The sequence below is a fragment of the Falco rusticolus genome, chromosome 4 (genome assembly GCF_015220075.1).
Source record: "Falco rusticolus isolate bFalRus1 chromosome 4, bFalRus1.pri, whole genome shotgun sequence".
Lineage (NCBI taxonomy): Eukaryota > Metazoa > Chordata > Aves > Falconiformes > Falconidae > Falco > Falco rusticolus.
This window is the reverse complement of record NC_051190.1, coordinates 74,532,669-74,555,874: the sequence shown is the minus strand read 5'-3', so window position 1 is coordinate 74,555,874 and position 23,206 is coordinate 74,532,669.

The window sequence follows — 23,206 nt, the reverse complement described above, 5'->3', positions numbered from 1 at the left end:
GCCAACCTTAAAAAAAACCACCCAGGCCTATATTTTAATGGGCTCTATAAAAATGTGTCAGATTCACAATTAAAACAATTCAGCTTTCTAAATGAACCGAGACAGATCACATCTCTTTTGCTAAATTACTCCCATTTCTACTACTTTTTCTCCTATGTTCTCGTGCCCATGTGACTCTGGAGCAAAAAGTAATGGAAGACTTCGAAGAATGTAAGACTGGGAGTTAAGATCTATGAGCTCCAACTTTGGAATATGAAACAGAAAACTTAATTTTGGTTGTTCTTCTGAGTTTTCCCAACAGATAAAACCCTTCAACATCCATCAGCTAAACATCTCTCTAGACTATCTTTATTACCAAGCATCCTTAGGGTCCTTCCATAAAATACTTACTCCAAGACTATTGTTTCTTACCCTGACTCTTTCCTTTGTTTTTTAGGCTTGTTATTGCCCCCTTGAAACTGTTTTTTATCTGTTGTCATTAGGAATCTTCCATATCTGCCAAACTAAGCTCTGAATGCTGCAAGTCTTGTGAAAGAGTATTCCTTACTCTGTTTTTTTTTCTTCTTCTTGTAGGCTGAGGATTATGCTAAAAGAGATGGTTCCTGTGAAAGTCTTAATCAATTTGATAGGAATACAGCTACAAAAAAAGGTGGTTTTTTTATATACAAGGTGTGCAACATACTCATAATAAAACTGAAATAATGTCAAAACACTTTTGCTTGTCCCAATCATGCTTTTCATGACTCAGTCTCATAAACCTTCAGAAACACAAAGCAGAATCATTTTTTCAAGTAACTTTTCCTTTGGAAAAATTATCCCCAAATGAGAAACATTAACAATTCAAAAAGGTTAAAAATATGGGCAGCATTTTTGTCCCAAGTATTATTTAATTTTACTTAGCTTTATTAGCACTTGGGCAAAACAGAGGCTCTAAATGTAAGCTATGTTTCTAAGGCAACTCAGCGACACAAGTTCAGATCTGCTAGCCAGCTACGATCATCAAGTTCATCATTCTGCTGGCAAGATATATGTGTGAAAGGCTGCAAATGATGACCATTTATCAATAATTTTTAAGGATTTTTCTTGGCAACATCAGCTTTGGATGTCTGCAATTTTTCTTAACCTGGCTTACATTAATTGTGCTTCAGGCAAGCACTCAGACACATACATAACTCATGGATTCCACAGGACCCTGGCATATATTCATGCTTAAATATGTGCTTCATTGCTGTCCTGAAGGGTCAGAGTGGAACAACTAAAAAAGGAGGCAGGAGGCTGAAGGAGAGAATTTTCTGTTAATTTCCTTTCCACTTAAAAGGACACTTTCTAAAGCTTCTGTGAAAAAATCAAAGGTATACACAACTTGAATAATCATGAGGTCATTAAAAAATTCAGTAGCTTTCAGAAGACATTCAAATGACATTGTAGGAAAAGAAATTCTTATGAATGAAATGGTATTGAACTAAACTGATAGCTTTCGTAACAGTCTTTGAAAGATTCTTACCTGAACAGATTATAAAGCAAAACAGTCATGAGGACAAAAAATCATAATAAACACAAAACATAAGCTAGATACAAACAACACACCCAGAATAAACACCAATATACTCCTCAGACAGATAACACTCTACCCTGTAATGTTTTTTGACACTGACTAATGTTTTTTTCTTGCATGGGTAGCTCATAGGCACTCTCTAAGAAATTATTCTGTTTAGAGAGACTCAAGCAGCAAATAAACTTCAATTGAGTGCACTTAGCTCTCAAGAACTATACTAGAAATAAAAACAAACATTATTTAAATATATAATCAGATAGATATCTAGTATATGTGTACTGCACTGTTAAATTGAGTACATCATAGATATATATCGTGTTTACCTTGTATGCAAAAGTTAATGTGCTATTTTAGTATACTCATTTAATCTACACAGTAGAAAATATACAGAAGAAACAATTTTCAACGTTGACAAAATGTTGGGTTCAATTCCATTCTTTTGTGGTCCAGGCAATTACACCAATCTTGAGAATGTCTTAGTCATTCTCTCTTTCAACCTTAGCATTTAATTAGCAAAAATAATTACATTTTTATTATATCAGTATTACTCTATGGTGATAGAAGAGCTGTTGTATTTTCCACGAAAGTACTATTTTCACTGGATACCTTCTAAATAAAATGCTGCTAGAAATATGGCTGAAAGCATAGTTAATTATAAATGTAACTAAAAGGGTGTCACTAAAAGGTTAGGAATACCAATAAACTGCATCACAGCAAACATCACATTGAACATGCTTTCAGGATTTAATTCTGAAGATTTATATGTCACTTGACTTATCCCTTCCATTTCAATGTCTGCATATATCTCCCAAGAAATAATAATTATAAAAAATGAATATTGCTGCTAAAAACAATAGAGGATTTTGTTTTGCTAATAGCACAACTGGTTTCCCAAACAGGAAATTAGAAACGGCACCCTTAGGAGTATTTTTGAACTACAGTGAAATGAAATAAAACTCTCTTCATTGCTATTGACAGAACCTAATAAAATGTTTCATACTAAATTGCTTTTGATGCATCTGTACATAAAATTAATTATGCAAATAATATAATATCTCTATGGATAATTACAACAGTAATAAAACTTATGCTGTTTTTTTCTTCACACAGGTGAGTATTTTCCAAAAGTGGTGTCAAATAAAACTCTCTGATTTTACCTACATGAAAATGAAAAAGCTACTGAAATGCAGGTCATGAACTTCTCGATGCAAAGAGTAACCCAGAGCAGCTGTCAGACTTCTCCTTGTAATGGTCTGGTCTATCACAGAATGGCTGATGCCAGAAGGCTCCACTGCAGACCATCCAGTTTAATGCTCTGCTCTGGGCAGGGTCAGCTGGAGCAGGATGCTAAGGGGTGGCTCCAGTCAGGTTTTCAATATGTCCAGGGATGGAGAGTCCACAACAGGTTGCTGTGCCAGTACTCAGTTACTGTCACAGTAAAAAATGTTTCCTAACGTTCAGCCAGAACCTCCTGTGCCCATTGCCTCTTGTCTTGTCACTGGGCACCACTGAAAAGAGCCTGGCTCCGTCTTCTTTGCACTCTCCCTTCAGGTATTCATATACATTGATGAGATCCTCCACTGAGCCTTCTCTTCTCCAGGCTGAATGGTCCCATCTGTCTCTCAGCCTTCCTAATGGGAGAGATGCTCCAATCCCTTAACCATCTTTGTGTCCTTTTGCTGGACTCTCTCCTGTATGTCCATGTTTCTTTTGTACTGAGGAACCCAGAACTGGATACAGTACTCCAGGTGTGGCTTCACCAGTGCAAGCAGAGGGGAAGGATCACCTTCCTTGACCTACTGGCAATACTTTGCCTAATGCAGCCCAGGATACCATTAGCTGCTTTTGCTGCAAGGGCACATTGCTGGCTCATGTTCAATCTGGTGACCCCCAGGACCCCCAGGTCCTTTTCTGCAAATCTGGTTTCCATCTAAGTGTCCTCCAGCATATATTGGTGCCTGGGGTTGTTCCTCCCGAGGTGCAGGACTTCGCGCTTTCTTTTGTTGAGCTTAATGAGGTTGACGACTTGTGTATGTCCAGTTTGTTTTAATGTTCCTTAGTCTGGTCCTCCCCTGCCTCCTCCAAGTCCTCCTTGCTCCAGACTTTTCCATTGCTCTCAGGGCCCTGGCATTCCTGAAGGCTGGTCTTACCTGTAAAGACTGAGGTGAAGGAAGCATTGAGAACCTCAGCCTTTTCCATGTCCTTTGTCACTAGGACCCATCCCCCTTCGGTCGAAGGCCTGTATTTTCTCTAGCCTTCCTTTTGCTTACTATATACCTGGAGAAGCTCTTCTTGTCTATGATGTCTCTTGTCAACATTCAGCTCTAGGTGGGCTTTGCCTTTCCTAATCCCATTCCTATATGCTTGGACAGTGTCTCTGTCTTCCTTTTAGCTGACCTGATCCTACTGCCCCCTTTGCATGACTCCTTTTTCTGTTTCAGTTTAGTCAGGAGCTCCTTATTCAAACCTGCATGCTCCCTGCAACTTTGCTGGACTTCTTTGTTAATTGTTCTTAAGCTTGGATAGTCGACATCTGTCCCTCAGCACCGGCTGAGCAACTCGGCTCTTAATTTAAGCATATGCTAGGAAGCCTTATGTAGATGGTGTCACAAGCATATGATCTCCGGCAGAACACAGCTCTTCACTGAACAGCTCAGGTAATCCAGGACAGAAATTATCTGCCCTTTCTTATTGGGAACACGATCTCATATCTCTTCCTCCAAATCTTCCAAATCAAACACAAATGGCTTCAATACGCTGCTGTTCCAGACACTGTTCATGTATTTCCCTGTGTCTCATACGCTCATTTATATGACGGTAAAGAAAAAAAAAAAAAAAGAACAAGCACGATATGTATCTAATGAAATACATCTTTCACAATCATGGAAGTTTTGCCTTCTGCATTTCCCCACCTGCTGTCTTTGTTTATTGTCATCCCTTGCTGTGTTATGTGCAATTTGGATTGCACACTCCTTGAGGTAAGGAGCTGTCAGTTTTTATTTGCCTGTACAATGCCATACACACCTATGGCACTATAGATATAATTAATAATAAAAATTTATGACAGAGTACATTGTTACCAATCATCACATATTGTGAGCACTGGTGTAATACAAGAAAAGCTTTTCTAATACAAGTGGAATATTATGCCCTGTTTCTTGAAATCTGACTTCTTAATATACTCTCTGTATAAACATGAAGAATACCTGAAGAAGTACAGGTCGCTTCCAAAAGCCTGTCTGTTTTTTCCAACTTTATATTTAAAAAAGATTAATATTTCCTACAAAATTTACTTTTTTCTTTATGTCCAGAGGCTATCACAGGTAAAGCAATTCTGCTAATACAAAGATACCGCTATTATTGTTGTGGCACATAACACAGATTTTCACAGAAAGCACCTCACATAACAGCACAGGAGGAATGCTGTAATCATTTGATGCATACGGACAGAAACAAAAAAGCAGGAGTCCTAAGCGTCTCTTCTGCTGTAGATTACATTAATTCCCTACAAAAGTTACAGTTTTTCATGTACTTCAGCAAAAGAACAAAGACACCTTATCCTCTGAGGAGTGTAAAGAAGTTACTTTTTTCTATATAAACAGAAGATACCGAGTTACTCTTGTAGCTAGGAAAGTTTTACATCTACACTTTAAAATTTTGGAGAATCTGAAGTCACTACTCGGAAAATCACTAATATGAAATGTCTCTGTATCTTCTTTTGCAGTCAATAATATTTACCACTAGCCTAGAAAAATGAACAATGAAAAGTGAAACAAAATTTACTTTGAAAAACTACAAACATGTTAAAGAAATTTCTAGGCCAAGGAAGACCTGGTTTGCCACTTCTTAGGGTTGGGTTTGTGGAATGGAGATTTCCCCAGCACAGCTAAAGAGGAGATGTGCCAAAAAACTTCCTTTCAGAAACACTGTGCAGATATAAACAGGAAGACCTCTGAACTGAAAGAGCTCCAAAATTTTCTAGGTGTGCAATAATCTGTCTAGATGGAGACTTCGTTTTCGCAGAGAACCTGATCAAAAATTCAAACCACAAAGAATGGCCTGAAACGACATCTGAAGTTTATTTTTTGTGGGCCTACATATTTCTTGTGCTTTCGGATATAAAAGGTATTTTCAGAATCACTACACAAAGCTTTACTGTCATCTTACAACTATTGTGTATCTCTGACAAGTTAAAAATATAAAACCAGATCACATGTTTATAATGATGCAGAGGAAACTGTCTTTGACAAATCCAGGCAAAGCAAAAATTTTAAACATTTTTTAAAAACTCTTTTTTTGTGCATTATTTGTGAACAGTCAACAGGTTTGCTTTTATAAATGTTTCCATTACATTAAATTCTATAGTTCAGGTTGTACAAACAGTTTTTGAGCTGCAGGTTCACTATTTACCAACAGTTTGCTGCTGATGGCACATGGTGGTGTTTCCTTGGTTGGATCTCTTAGATCTGGCACAACAATGCATTCACATATTTCAGCACTCTTTGTAACACCAATAAAAATGAATAATATTGACCTTTGTGAAGTACTTTGACTTCTGCAAAGGCATGAAGATTGCTCGCTACAAGAGTTCCATGTACTGCTTGTACACCGCTAAAGGGAGATTGATTTTAGCTCTTTCACATGGGCTGCATTTCACACCAAATTAATTTTATTAACTCATAACATTAATTCTATTTCTTGTTCAAATTAAATTTAATGTCTCTCCTTTCTGTGGCATAGACTGTAACAACTTGAGTCACACAAGCTGTACTCTACTGTGTTTTGGTTTTGGCACAAACATACTTGCATTTCAACTACCTGGCAACTGCTTGCAAACCTCTAAACATCAACATACATAACATATTGCATGTTGATCTTTGATTGAGAAAAGCCTTATTAAAAAGTAGTAATGAAACAGTCTCATCTTCATCAGCACATTTTTACATTTTTTGTGCAGCTTCTGTTACTTAATTTTTTCCTTGTCAAGTGTATCACTATACATGTCCCTAGCTTGAAGTAGGGGAAAGAAACAGCAAAAGACCTGTTTGCAAGCTGCAGTCTTCAAGGAGTTAGAAGAAACAACTACCCTGTTATGCAGAGCAAATAACTCCTTTCCCCTTTCCTCCCTTTCCCTCTTCCCTCTGCTCCCGTCTGCTCACACTCACACTCCTGCTCCTTCTCCTCTGTGTGACCTTTCAGAAACCATGTTTTTTTGTATTGCCGGAATCTTTCAAATTTACATTTTTCAAAGAGCCCAAGTCTGACACTTGCACGCTTTACAGTCTTGATGGTTACATTTTTATATGCTATTTTCAAAAAAGTTTTATTAAAAGTATTTTAAGAAATGGTTTGTACTTTCTTATTAAACACAGCAACTTGTACTTCTTTCAAATAGGGATTGTGTTATCTATTGGAGACACAAGCTGCTGTTTTATTAATGTTTCACAAAGCAAACTCAGTTCAGAAGCGAGAGGTAATATGCAGGTGGCTTTAAGACCAGAGCACAAATTGCATTAATAGTGAAGATATACAAATATGTAAGCACTGTAAAAATGTCTGCTTATCAACTGAGATCTGTTTATGACTCACTCCTGAAGGAACGGGAAAAAAAAGAATGTCCTTGGACAAAAACCTGAACCAAAGTAGCTTGTATAATATAAATATCCGATTTGACCCACACATAAGGAAAACTAAAGTAAGCAAAATCTTATTTGCTGAAGGAGATGAAACTGAAAAAACATCAATTATATTTACATCTCTTTCCTAATTGTAATCCCTGCTGCCATTCTGACAGAGCCACCTCTGGGCAAAAACAAGGTAGGTGTTCAATCATACATACAAACACTCAGAAACAAGTTAGGATGGAAACTGTAGTGAAGAGAGAGATCTGCAAAAGGACTAGCTATGTATATCACATTCAGTATGGCAGGAACATTCTCTGGCACTGAAACTGACTGGCTTGAAACAGCCCATACCCATACTATTAATTATCTTACTCTCCCAAACAGAGACAACCTAGTCTCCTCCTTTCCATAACACCCCAAATGTGCACAGGAACCATATGGGAAAATGCAAGCTGGCCTGGGCCCAAATGTGTGCCAGGAACCATTCTAACATTTAATAGCAGAGACGAATGTGATCCAGTGCCTGCGTGCATTTCCTTGCACTATTTTCTGTACTGATCCAAACTCAGCCAAAATGCCTGGTCCACATATCTCAGTGCTTATGTGCAAATGGGTACAAGGTGTTTTAGGTTTGATGGTACAAATAGATTAAATGACTGGATATTGGCCTTCAAAAACTTTTTGATATACATTTCCAAGAATATTACATTAAAGAAATAGACTGCTGAGTAGAGAACGTAAGCCTAATAATGCTAGGTCTGTTTCTTTTTTATGTCCTCTACAGAATATTTAGAAAGAGTCCTTAGACTGAGCAGTCTGCATGTCAGAAGCTTAAAAGCACTGCTTCAGAACAATCTGACATTAGTATACCAACTGATGAGAAGGAAATTAAATGTTCCTTTTATGACTGCACGTGTTCAGTCTTTGAGCTTTGGTTGCCTGAACTAGGATTCGATATCAGAGTCATAACTTGATGCTGCTTTGCATGCTGTGTCATACTTTAGAAAATGGCTAGTGGTCCAAAAAAAATGGTAAGGAGAAGCTGTCTTTGCTTTCACATGCAAAATGAACGTGTGTTAAACAGCAAAAGTTTATTATTTAAAAACATAGGAGGACAAAATTTCCTTATTGTAACCATGGTTATTATCTCCTTCTAAATTGAATAAATTTGCATGCAGTGGTAGATTTTATTTATTTCTAAATCAGGTTTCAGATCTTTAGCAGGAGTTAAGTTTGTCTTTTTTCAAAATCTGCTCATGGAATGGACTGTTTCAGAGCTGTCTGTCTGAAAGGCAGAAAAAAGCCAGGAGACCTTAATCCAAATTTTTGTGAAGGCAGAAGCAGAAGATCCAGATCCAGCCACAGACAGGGTTCCTTTATTGATATTTGTGTAGTTAGGTCAAAATCAGTGTTGTTTAATTGTATGTTTCTCACTAACATGAGGCCTGAACTTCACACATTTGCACACCGAGCCTGTTAAGAGTCTCACAGGAACTTAAGTTCAAAATTCAGTACTGTAATGCAGTGTAATTAACAGCCCTAAATTAAACACATTGCCCCCACTTTACACCCTAAGCAGGACACCCATGGAGCTGGGAAACATTTACACAAGCCAGTAAGAGCTACATAGTAGAAAGTCAAGACTCAATGTCCAAATACTTCCAACATATTTTAACTTTATATTTGCAATGTAGAACAGGTAAGACCTGTCCTCAAATAATGGAGAAGGGAGCAGAGGGGGAGGGTGACCAGCGGGAAATGAGATACCTGGGGTCAAAACCATTCTCTAAATCAGACTGAGGACCTGATCCTACATATCCTGCTTAAGGAAAGGTACCAATCACCACACTATACAGGAAAAAATCCTCTGCTTCCTTAGTTTTCTGAAAAAAAAAATGAAAATAAAATAAAAATTACTTAGGCACCTAACTCAACTTAGAGAACAGAATTAGTGAATCTCAGATGGAGGAAGGTGCTATTATACCCCAAAATCACCCAGGTATAGCCCCAACTCCCTAAAGAGGATAGCACACAACTCACATCCCTCTCAACTGCGTTTTCTGTTGGTGAGCTAAATTCACTTCTAAGAATCTCCTCTCAAGTCATCCAGCTCTTTTCAGTAATTGTGAGGACAGCCTAGGCTCTAATGGGAGATGGCAAATTTTACTTGACAGGTGAGTATCAAAATTAGAGATGATGTGGCTCTAAAAATCTTTGCTTATTCCTATTCTATAGCCATTTCTGAAATTCTAGCCATGTATTAGCACTCATTTTTGTGCAAACCATTCTGCTCCTTAGAACAAGCCCTTGATCAACAGCAGGCTGTTTTAAATGTTAAAATGCTTGGCTTTGAAGGACTTCTTTTTCTGCATTTTTTCAAGGCAGATCTGTAGAGATGATGGAGTGAAAGGTCTGGCATCTCTCTGGACATCGCTTGAACAAAAATGCCATATATACTCAGCTTTTCTATGTGCTGCAGCCCCCATCAGAAGGAGAGATGCTGGTGTGTAGTACCACCAGGGGCAGAAGTATCTTGAATGAAATACCTCCTTATCACCTCCACGTACACCAAATACATTACACATTTTTTTGCATAAGGATACATAGCACTCAGCACCTATTTATACATTTGGTTATTCTAAAGCTATTTAACACTGCATTTGGTTGTGATACCCCTAGATGTGGTTCACTCTTTCACAACGGGCAGAAAGCCCCAGCACAGCAGGGACCAGTAACGCAGATGTCCTGCCAGCCCTGCTCTGCGAGGGGGCCCAGCCTGGTCACTGGTGGGGCAGTGTGAAAAGCAGAAAAGGCCTTGACACTCTGTAAGCACTGCTCAGCAATAACTAAAATACCCCTGTCTTATCAACACTGTTTTCATCAGCAATCTAATACATAGCACCATACTAGGTACTATGAAGAAATTTTACTGTATCCTAGCAAAAAACAGTATACTGATAAACACTTCAAAATCTCTAGCTGTTTGTTAAATGAATGTATGTCTATGCCTTAAGAAAAGTAAATCACACTATTCCAAACCAGCTGAATGAATAAACTCATGTGAATTAATTTGCAGCCACATGAGAGGAGTGGGTGGGCAATACTATATATATATATATTCTAGCAGTAGCCTTCAGACATGGAAAGGTTATGTTTTCCTGTAATTCTGGTGATGTTGAAAAGCAGCAATACCACACAATTCCCCACTTCCAACAATATAAATCAGACCCTGAATTTCTGTAGAAGATGCTGTTAGCGGCTTTCTAAAACACCATTAACCAAAACCCCTAATAAATAAACCAAATTATACAAACACTAACTTGAAAAAAATATATAATTCTATATAAGATTTTCCTCTGCATAATTAGGTTTTTCTTTAAGGAAAGAAATTACTAAAACTTACTTGTCCAATTGTGACTTATACAAAGTTATACAAAGTTGAAATTCACAAGAATCCAGTAGGATTTAGTGAAGATACTACAGATTTTACCTGTGCAACAGAGCATAAATTGCCACTTATATCTAAATCTAAAGACATATTTGTGGGCATTTAATACAGAGATCGTTTCCTATCAAATTTCACATGAAGTCAGTAGGAATTAAACTGAACTTGAGAGTTACAAAAAAGTTCTCCAGCTTGTACAAATATATATAACTTTTTCTTTTACTTCTTTAGTCTTTACTCAGGGAAAATATGCCACTTGAGGAAAGGAAAAAAACAGCTCAGGAACAATTTCAGGATCTGAGCCTGCAGCCCAGATGCACAAAAGACTTTGACACCTGGTATGCTCCTCATTTAAGTTGGACTTAGGTGTGAAAATATCTTTCTATATACTTTGTGTCTTCCAATATAAAAATATTTTGTAGTTGTGCAGGTATTCCCAACAGGTTTGAAGTTTGATGATTTATGGTAGAACTGAAAGAAGTAGGCAGTTCTTCCCCTGGTCACAGTTGGTACAGCTCTACTAATTTCAGCAGAAACTCAATGATTTTTAATCTTCCCTGGACTTTTCCTTTTAAAAAGCCTGGAAGATGAGAAAAAAATATTTGGATTGTATTAATAAGATAGTAATGCAATTAGTAGATTGACAATAATACAGGGCTGTTAACCTCTAGGGATAGTACTGTACCATTTCAATCTTTTCTTTAGCTCTCAACTTACATGAACAGGTATGACTGAACGACACAGGCTGATATTTAAGATGTGTGTAACAGTAGTGTTCTGAAACTGATGCCTTTCTAAGCAAACTGCAGAGCACAAAAAAATAGTTAAATTAATTGGGGGGGGGGGGGGGGAGGGCGGAGAAAGTTGTCACTGAGACACTTCAGCCTAGGCAGCCTACCAACAAACTTTTGAGGAATGCCTGCTGTGGTTTGTATGGGTGGCAGCTCTCCCATCGTGGGCCAGATGTTTGCGACGCTGTTTCCTGCAGAACCCTTTCCCCCTCATGAGCTGCCACAACCTCCCACGGGGGAAGGACCTGTCACAACTCCTTGCCTGCTCACTTTGTCCTTGCTGTCCTGATCTCACCCTGACCATGTGCTGGTGGGAATAGCAGATTAAGACTCGTGACCTGCCACTTTCGTTAAAGCTTAGGGTCTGACCCCTCCTCTTAGTTTACCAAAGGGAATTATTACCTCTTGAACATTTTCTGTACATCAACATGAACTTGTCTGAGGTAGAGGGGCAGCTTGACCCTGAATAAATATCCTCTCTCTTTGAAACAGCTGGTAACCTGGACAGTACTTAGTCTGAAAGCTTAGGAAATCACTTATTTGCTGTGCCTGGGAAGAAGGGCGGCCGGGGAAGAGACTGGGAAATGGGTATGCTCTTAAATCATATGGACACAGACTTGTTTATGCAGCTGGCAAGTATCTAAACCCACCAGGACTGAATGAGTTATGCTTGCCGCCAAAGCTTTTGCACAGACCTGTGGATTAGTCACACTCTAAATGAATCGCCCATTAACCTCTACAAGCCCTACCTGGCTACTTTCTGGTTAGAAAATGTGTGTGATAGCAGGGATGGAGGGACAGTCAGATGCTGAGTTAAGTCTGTGGCAAGGAAGCACTTGGCACAAGCTCAAGATCAGCAGGGCTAAATTAGTTAGCTAGGATTGTCCATAACTGCTTCTACACTGTATCAGCAAGCACCGAGTCACATTCAAAAGGCTGGTTGTACTTTGAAATGGTGGGCTGATCTTACACCTGCCTAAACTCCCCACTTTTCTGCCTTACTCTCCCTGCATCATCATAAACGGTAATTTATCATCCCATGAACTCAATTTGTTGTTAAAGCTTCAAGCATGGTTGCTTTCAACAGTTCTTCCATAGTCCGGTGCAAAACATTTTGCACTTGCACTTAAGGAAACTGCCCAGTTTGGTGCTTATGCACAAATGTGTTTACTTTCCTGTCCACTCAGTCTGCGCTTGGAAGACATGTCCTTTCCCACGCTCTGATATCATAACATTTAATAGTCTTTCTTTGAATTGTAAAGTTTAGCCAGCCTCAGATGAGGAGAAAGTCTCTGGGGATGTGGTGTGGTGAGGTACAGGGAGATGGAGTGTACATGTGCACACGGGGTACCAGCCACACCAGGGCATTGCCCATGGGGCCCAGGCAGCTGGGCTGCTGCCTGAGGTGTTTGTTCAGCTGGGGAATCAGGTCTCTGAGCAGGTCTCAAGAGACAGTAGAAGCAAATCCACCATGGCTCCAGGGTCTGGAGGTTTGAATGTTAGCTTTAGCTAACCAGCAGTTTCCTCCACACTTCTCTGGAGCATTGATTAAAATACTAATGAGGGTAGCATGAACTGTGAGAAAACAGACTGTGTGAAAAGCAAATGTGACTTGAGAAGAGTGCATCAAAGCAAAAAGCTGTGCTCATAACCAATCACTCAGACAGCAATACGGCCTCCACAGTGTGAGCAGAATAGAAAATTCTGTATGTGGAGTTAATTCTGGCTTCATGTCATATCACAAACACGCCTGTTGTCAGTAGTCATAAGTAGTGATAAGGAGAGCTTAGATGGTTCTAGCATATTTAATGTCTCATTTTTGTATTTACCCCGAACAGTGAAGTCTTACGCTAGTTACTAATCACTTCTTAGCCAGCAGCAGCAGACTCCTTATTCCCTGAAGTCTGTTCTCAGCTAATTGCGCTCACGAGTATGGCAAATTTAGAATTATTATTCTTCAACAAATGCTTGCCAAGTCCCTGGCCAGGAAGCTGATATAACAACCAGGCAATATAAGCTGTATTTTCACCTCACCTCACATACTGGTCTTATATTTTAATGTTTTATTTTTTTAACTATCACCTACTGACTGACATGTCTCCTGTGAAGAGTAAGGACCAATAAAATATATGTATCTATATATAAATTAAAAAGTTATCCCCTCCAAAAGCAGGATGAAAACTCGTGCTACAATCGACTTAGCCCTCTAGTCTACAGGGTACACTATATGAATCCAAAGAGACAGCACTATTCCAGCAGAAGCTGTGCCCAAGCACGGCAGCTAGTGGTAATAACTGATTAACTCCATTTCTTTTGAAGGCAATGCATTAGCTCTACATTTTGGAACTGGCTGTTTCCATTAGCTGTTGTTGTCATAGATTGTTCTTAATAGCCAGCCTGAAAAAAATTAGTTATTGCTTTGTTTCAAAGTGTGCCTTTGGGGCCAGATTTGCAGTCGGCAGAGCTCTACTGATTTTTGTAGGCTTATACTGCTTTGCTCTGGCGTTTACATGCAGTTTCATTCCGATATAAATGATCTGAAGGGAACAGTGGGAGTCATCATACCAGAAGAGTTTTCTTTAGTGTTTTCAGTATTTTTCTGTCAGAGGTTAGATAGTTTTGTTGCTTGGCTGATTTGCAAAAACTGTTTTTCCTTAAATTCCTAATTTTTTTGTGAAGATAATTGACAGTGTCTTTACATCTAAGGCAGAAAACCAGGTTTTAAGAGACCAATTCTACCTCTCAGATAGGGTCTCCTAAGTGGCATCCCCTCTGAATATAATGACAGACCTCACAGCACTGCACTGTGTCCCCATACTTCTGCATTACCACAGCTCCGATGCTCCTGCTTGCTGCTTGAAGTAGAAAAGATTCGCTTTATTGCAAGGCCCAAACAATAACACTGAAGTAAATGAAAAGATTCAACTGATGTCAGCAGACTTTGGCTCAGGACCTGCTCCCACTGCGCACCGTGATGAAGGTGTGCAGTTTGCTTTGCTGGGCTTTATCTCAAGGAAAGATCTGTTCCCTGAGAGGTGTCATGAACACCAGCTCTCACTGTTAATAGCAAATATGAGTTTGCTGACTTGCCTAGAAGTGATCAGCTTTTAACAGGTTCAGTCAAATTGTGAAGTCTAAGTTGAATGAGTTCACTCTAACTTCTTTTCACAAAGTCAGGAGGACTGGAGATGGTGAACAACTCTGTATCAGAGAAGACTTCTATCTCAAAGGCTCCTACTCAAAAATGAAACCCAGATAGTGTTACCCCAAAAGTATGACTGCAGCCCTGTACAAGGAAAAATGGTCTGAAAAATGGTAGTAGCCATGGTTACACACAGTCCATCACAAGACAGTGGTCCTGTAATCCACTGCAATGCAAAGCTTAGTTATAGCCCCAGGTAATGCAAGTCTCTGAAGCAAAAACAAGAAAAGGCAAATCACTGCAACTCTTCAAATCAACAAGGCACCCAGTATTACTTGGAAACCTGTGCTCTCCACAGCAGGAGAGCGAGTGTTCTGCAGGCACACTCTCAATTTTAGAAAAACATCTTTAGAAACAAAATGAGTAAATTGGTTGTTTAAGGAAAAGTGTGAAAACTATCACAGGAATGGTAAAAAGCAGGCAAACTGAAGAAGAAACTTCACGACTGCCTTTTTCATACCAGATGATTGCACTAATGAGGAGTACTAAATAATTCCATTTGGTCCACTAATTCTCATGGAACTTCACAAGCACTGCATAGTTCATGCAATAACCATAGTGAACCAGCGTTCTTCGTCTTTCTTTAATGGACTATATAATGCCTACAAGCTTTGGCTCACATCTGATATTACTGGCTCTTTATAGCTTTACATAATGAATCAGGGCACTTGCAGAATAACTGTTTTACAAGACATCTTTCAGAAATACATGCTGCAACAACTCACAGAGCTGGTATCGTTCTGAGCACTTTAACATGTGGGCATACTGTTACCTTCCAAAGCGTAAGGTTTGCCCAAGTCCCAGATCCTCCACAGACTGCCTGGGTGACTGGGAAATCGCAGATGGGCACACCGCCAACGCCTTTCCTTGTCCCTGAGGGCCACGACACAGCTTCAGTGTGGCAGCCAGAAACCAGTCAGTTACCAGACACATCATCCTCTCAGCTGGGCCCTGCTGATGGCTCCCAGCTACGGGAATGCAGCTGTATGGCTCTGGGACTGCATCTGACTCGGGGCTGGGTTTGGAGCAAGGTGGCTTTATATCTGCTTTCACTGTCTAGAGAAGATTTACCTTTTCTGTGTTTCAGTCCACATTGGTGAAAATACAGATAAAAGATGATTCCTGCTTTCCCTGGGTGTTCTGAGGCAAGATACATGAGATCTTGGATGTATTCTGCTTATAAAGCACTGACTGCTGATGGCATGGCTGAGTCTAGGAGAGTATTAGTGCCGTCCTGAAAAAAGTGTTAAAACTTCTGTGAGGTACGCAGCTGTGCAGTTTTGCTCATGTGAAAAAGGCAGGAGGGACTGTTCTCCATAGACTGAGTCACCAGCAGCAGCAGGCATCTTTTATTTAATTCAGTAGAGCTCAGATCACTCAAGAGTCTTAATAGGGAAAGAAAATCATTGTTCAAAACCCTGAGTTTTGCTGTCTTAGTCTGACCATAGCACTGTGTACTGCAGTCTGCATGCAGAACAGTACAAATCACAAGTTTGTTTCTTGCTGTAATTCTTTGGAGTATAACATAGCATCAGGAGTCCTAATTATACTCTGAAAGCAGTTTTCTGAATAGAGGCAGAGAGGAAACCGCAGAACAAGGCTAAGGGTAATTAGTTTTTACAGCTCAAGAAAAATGACATCTATCACATGTGGCTTCTGGGAAGAGAATAACGGATCAGAAAGTATGTTTTTCTAAAGCTTAGTCTCCCTGTGACTTTGTTTACTTATTAAAACATAATCCACTCTTACAGAGTGTCCTGCAAGAATGAAAGCTAACATCCTCACCAGCTAATCAGGATTCTTTACTCTGTGTTTGCTGCAGGTCAGGCAACTGATTGGATTGATGTGATTAGTTGACTGGTGTGGCTAAAGACATTAGGTCAAATTCGGAAGCGATGCAAACATGGATTCAGGGGAGCGAGCATTTTTAGATTTTATAACCTACCAGACTACAAGAGGAATGCAATAGAAGGAATATAGCAAGGAAAAAAACAAAAGAAGCCCTACTGGGAAACTGTAAGATAGTGTAAATTAAAATAACATTACCTTCCCACTATTTACTCAAACCTAAATGTTAATTGTAACTACTTATAATTCCTTACTTGCCGTGGTAATAGGTAAATTATCTCTGAATTTGGGTCCATTTTGGATGGGACTGCTGTCCAACTTCAGACATCTTTTGCCGAAGTCTAAACTAATTGCCTAAACACATTTCCCAATCAGTGCAGGGGAATGGGCACCTCTAGTGGATGATCTATGGCAGCTTTCCGAACACCTGCTTTAGAACTGGATGAAACACGCTCTGGAGTTGCCTGCTTCTCCTAGATGATGGTTATCTGCCTCCCCATAGTATCAGAGTCACAACTAGGTCCAATCTCCAAATGGAGGTTCCTTTCAATGAAATAGTCTTACAAATAAAAGTGTGGTTTCGTTCTAAATCAGACAGAAATGTCAAAATGTCATCAATTTTCACAGAATGGAAGCTCCAAGAAATGTGGAATCAGAAATATTGAATTGTTTGTTTTGATAATGTCAAATTGTCACACTTTGCTAATGTCAAAATATGTTGTCTCAGAAAGATAAAAGCATTTCAATAGCACTGGAAAAATACAAAATATTAAAACAATAAAAATTATAATAGAGATGAACAATACAGTCTGACAACGTGAAAAAAGCTCCACATAAGTAGCATTCCTGATGTAGCAACTAGAATATAATGACATTATGTGAAAGAACCATGTCATACTGAAATGAGTTTTTCTCTGCTACACATTCTGAAGAGCAGAGAGCATTAGTTTTGACACTTGTTTGAAAATTTTATCAAAATAAAAAAAACCCAAACAAAACTGTATTCTTAAGTGCAAAATTTCCCCACTTTTCTTCTAAAGGTTTTGGGTATAGCACATAGTAAGCCTCTTTGCTACATGGATTGCAGCTGCTGTGACATCTTCCCACCCAGTCTTTGGTGAATGGTACTGCCTCAGTAAAATTCCATTTGGTGCATGTTTCAGCTCTAACTACTTCACAAGCTGTTGCAATACTTTTGCATCTGCCATCCCTGCAAGCAGGAAATCACACTCAGCATATGAAAGATCATTATTTTGAGAAGTGAGTAGTACAAGACTTTCAAAGGTCTAAAAGTGTTTCCAACTTTAGAAAATGCTAAGTGCAGATCAACAAGTTCCTCCTTTACAGCTGTCCTGTAGCACCAGTGAGAGGGCTCTGTGCAAAATTTTGACCTTGTTAATGACACTGCAATGCCAAGAAGAAACGCACGCTTTGCTTCTTTGGACTTTGTGTAAACCTATCTTACCTAACCTTTTGACCAATCCATTGAGTTTTTCTTCTGATTTTAATGCTTACCATTAATGACAAATGTTTTCGTAATGAACATTTTTGCACAAATAACAAGAAAATTGAGACCTCCAAGGCTGACTCTTTTTCAAATTAGATTTAAGCCTTGATGTGACTGAATTTTATGCTTTCTATGTGTTATTAAAGACCTAAAAATACAGAATTTCCAGCCAAAGACTCCCTATATGACCTTATTGTTTAACTGAATTTTTATAGCTGATTAAACAAAGAATCTGAATTAGCATTTTTACTTTTTGTCTGAATCCTTTATCCTATTTTATTACCCCCACCCCATGTCTTTCCTATAGTATAGCTGTTTCTATGGAGGACAGGCCGAAGAGGACAGGCCAGGAAGGAAGGGTATAATTCAGATTAATTAAAATTCAAGTTAAAAGTAAGGCTGAAATACAAAAGAATCCTAGAGAAAATAAAAAAATAAATTATGAATTAACTCTGTTTTTACCCATTACCCTAACATTTAAGGGCTACAGCTGCCAGTACGTAATTCTCCAAGATAAATAAGGAAAATGTTGATTTTTTTAGCAATGCTGACAAGATTGTTAACAGTAAATGAAGGGTTGGTGGTCTGGAAAATAGTACAGCTGTACTCTTGGACCTCTGGGATGTGATCCTGGCTGGTGGACACTGTTGAACTGGCATTGTGTATGTAATTGTGAAAAACAATAAAAATCCTTTCTCCAGACTGCAGGTAATACCTCCTTTAATAAGTGAGAAAAAGGGTAAGATGAAGGTAAGAGCTGTCACTTTGAGCTGACGTCAGACCAACCAAGTTGGGAGGCAGGGCCATGAGCATCATTGTCCTTGCAGGCACACTGGTGGACCCCACATGCACCCAGCCCGCACGTTTCCCTGTGCACAGGGACACCTCCAGGTGTGCACCATGGAGGGCGGTATCTGGAAAGGCAGATCCTAGAGCATCCAGCCCAGAATGAAAGACTGTTTTCAAGCAGCTCTGATGAAAAACAAGTGTTTTCTGCAGTTTTCTGTTTTCTCACTTGGTGTGAAAAATATCATGAAATAGACAGTTTTCCACATAAACCAGAGGTGAGACGTTCTGAAATAACTCACTGAACACATGTGCAAAACCTGAGATGTTGCCTTGGACAAGGACATCTTTCCCAGGCTACCAGGATATCTGTAGGATGTCAAGCACCGACAGGGATGAACAGTATTTAAAAAACTGTGCTAGAAAAAAATATAATAGTTTACAACTTCCAGCTGCATGTCCTGTTTTATCCATTTTTACGTGGTGGATGGATAAAATGACAATGAAGCTAGAGCCATCTAATTTAGCTACCCAAATGCCATGTCCTCATCCCATGAATAAGTAATATATATTAAGTGCTCATCTGAGTAGAGATGATGTCCACATTCCCATGTCATAATAATTCTCTCTTTGGCCCTACGTCTTTTACATTAAATGTACTATTGTGAAGTTACATTTCTACTGTAGATCTGGGGAATGTCTTAGATGACCCTGAGCTTGTCCTTTTCTTTCAGCTACATCAGATGTTCTTATAGGAGACATTACCTTTTCCCACCAAGCTTTTCTCTTATTATTCTAAGACCATTACAGCTACAAGAGCACTACCACTAGTTCCAATTATTTCAGACAGCATGAAACAGCCTTCTTGGGACTGAGAAAGCCTTTACTCAGAATAGCCTATAGTCTGGCCATTATGATGCTCTTCTGGGACATGGGGGTGGGGAGGGGTGTGTGTGTGTGTGTGTGTTGAATCCCATTAAATAGAGGAGCCAATTGAATCTGCCTTTCCTGCAACCTGGGTGAGTGCTTTAATCGTGTTATTGGATAAAAGGTTAGGAAAGGATCACCACTGCCTTCTCCAGATGCATTTTGTGAGAAATGAATAATAGCACCTTATACAGTAGATATTCAGCATTGCAAGACCCACTGGGGCTAAAATTATAAGTACTGGAGAACAGCTTAAGACCACCTCTGTTCACAACAGTTCCTACTGGCTAGCTTAAGTAGCTCAGCACAGTTTGCAAATCTCATTATAAGACAGTTATGTCTCCTGAAGCACTGTACCGAAACCAGGCACCAAACTCCGGGCAGTGATCTACAAATTTAGTCACTAAACAACTAACTAGAAAGCCTGAGACTCAAGTCTCCAGAAATTTTGAATTATGCATAATTGTCTGATAAGCTGGCAACTTCAGCGTCCTACTTCAATAGTGTAACTGATGTTTTGAAATAAAATATGTACCACACACTCTTTGGGATCTAATACTATTTTGCATTCTGCACATTTTCCTGCATGCTGCTAGTGCATGTGATTCAGAGAATTGAAAACAAAGAGAGAATTTCCATCACCATTACAACAAAAGACAGCATTTTTGCTCTCCACACTTTTTAGATATCAGTTTAAAGGTAAACCAAAATCAACTTCTCTGCCCAGGTTTTTACTTCAGAGATTCTGGGAGAGTAACTGAAGATACAACTCACCTGTTATCATCACAACTTAAAGATGGATTTGTGAGCCATTCAGACACATTCTACTGTTACATATTGCATAAATTGTAACCAGGTAAATAAGTACTCAAGAAAATTATTAACAGAAGCCATACGCATGCTTTTTTTTCAATCCAGCCATAGTTTTCACTATGCGCATAATCACAGAAATAGACAGAGGTTGCATTCAAAGTCAGTCACAGATGTTGAAGATTCTGTATGCTGCAGTAAGAAGACCAAAACCTTAAAATAATCCGGTTATGGAGGAATGCTTTAAAATGTTCTGTTTCCAGTTTTGCTTAGAATTGCAGAGAAAACTCTGCAGATGCTGGGGTGTAACCATGGAATTCAGCCTTCTGTTTCTTAAAAGGTATCAAAGACACATTTCCAACACTGTACTTGCTAGATGTTTGAAATGCAATGGAATACATTGAGACATATGTTCTTTAAAAATCTTATGTTTTCATGCAGTACTAAAACATATCTGACATGCACTGAAATGTCAGTAGCATTATATGAGATGACTTGATATCGCAAACCATGGTGTCATAATAGCAAACAACCTTGGAAATAGGAACGGGAGCGGCATATATATCTGAAACCACAGAATGTCCTTTAGCTGCTTGCAGCTAGATATCTTCTCTGCTGCCATAAAGATGTTCAGCCCAGATACAACCTCAACTTTTGAATTTACTGATTCTTTTATCTCTCCTACAGTTTTCTATATCAAGTTCCTTTACAATTTTCAGCTGCATGCAGCTATACTTTTTCTGCTGGGAGAAAAGACAAAGTGGCTTGCAGTGAGATCATTAGCCTGAAAGTGGGTAGACTTCAGTGCCCAGCACCACTCTTGTCACAGACCTTTCTGATGAGTTTGGACAAGTCACTCAAGAGCCTCCATTTCCTACTTACATATAAGTAGAGCTACTGTAAGGCTTGTGAGGTACTGAGATAGTACAGTAAAAGGGTCTTCTAAATATCATAAATTTATATTTATTTCTAGATAGAATAAGGATTTCATTTAGTTACCAATTTCTTTGATGCGGCCCAAAGGCTTCTACACTGGAAACTAAGAAAGCAAGTGTTTTATAATAACCGTACTGGAAACATTTCACTGCCACTTTACCTCTGTTTGAGAACCTATTAGCCAATTATTCACTGCCATGCTGAAACAGCTCAACCAGCAATGGCAGAGTACTCCTCTTTTCCTAGAATGATAGCCATATTGAGAGCCTGAAAAATATGAGTTGCATTTAGATCACTTATTTCTATGTGTATGCACGCCTTTGATGAAAATCATTTCTATATGATCAGTGTGACTACTGAAAATACTATTTTTCAACACTGAAAAAAAAGGTTTTATTTTCTGATCAGAACTACAGGAATACTTTGATTTTCATGCTCTATTTTCTCTGAAACTCTGTTAGAAAGCTATGCCATTCACATCTGTGGTTAGCAGACTTCTGATTTCATCATCTACACAAAAGACAAAGCAAGATATGTGTTATACACACGGAATTCTATAAAAACTGGAACTGCCATTCTACGGAAATTCCCAGATTTAAAAACTGTATCCTTCAAAAAAAAAAGGGAACTCAATAATTAAAATATGCAGAATTGGTATCAATATGTATGTATCTGCATATATGTTTATATATACATATACACAACTATAACTGTAACTATAAACATACATATGAGTTTATATGTCATTTTGGGAATCATAGAATCATTTAGGTTGGAAAAGACCTTTAAGATCATCAAGTCCAACTGTTAATCCAGGACTGCCAGGCCCATCGCTAAACCATGCCTGTAAGCACCACATCTACGCATGTTTTTAAACACTTCCAGGAACATTGACTCCACCACCTCCCTGAGCAGCCTGTTCCAATGTTAGACCACCCTTTCAGTGAAGAAATTTTCCCTAATATCCAACCTAAACCTCCCCTGGTGCCTTGAGACCAACACCCAACTTACTACTATCTCCTTCCAGTAGTTTAAAGAGCGATAATGTTCCTCCCTCCTCAGTCTCCTCCTCTCCAGGCTAAACACCCCCAGTTCCCTCAGCCGCTCCTCATAAGCCTTGTGCTCCAGACCCTTCACCAGCTTCGTTGCCCTTCTCTGGACACGCTCCAGCACCTCAAGGCCTTTCTTGCAGTGAGGGGCCCGAAACTGAATGCAGAATTTGAGGTATGGCCTCACCAGTGCTGAGTACAGGGGGACAGTCACTTCCCTACTCCTGCTGGCCACACTGGGATACAAGCCAGGATGCTATTAGCCTTTTTGGCCACCTGGGCACACTGCTGGCTCATGTTCAGCCAGTTGTCACCCAATGCATCCAGGTCCTTTTCTGCCAGGCACTTTCCAGCCACTCTTCCCCAACTTGGTGTCACCTGCAACTTACTGAGGGTGCACTCGATTCCCTCGTTCAGATCATTGATATAGATATTAAACAAAACTGGCCCCAGTACTGAGCCCTGGGCTCACCTCTCTTTGGGCTTGACCATCCAGCCAGTTTTCTACCCAGCATAGAGTATGCCCATCCAAGCCATGAGCAGCCAGTTTCTCCAGCAGAATGCTGTGGGAAAGAGTGTCAAAGACTTTAATAAAGTCTAGGTGGACAACATCCACAGTCTTTCTCTCACCCACTAAGCAGCTCAGCTTGTCATAGAAGGAGATCAGGTTCTTCAAGCAGGACCTGCCTTTCATAAACCTGTGCTGGCTGGGCCTGATGCCCCAGT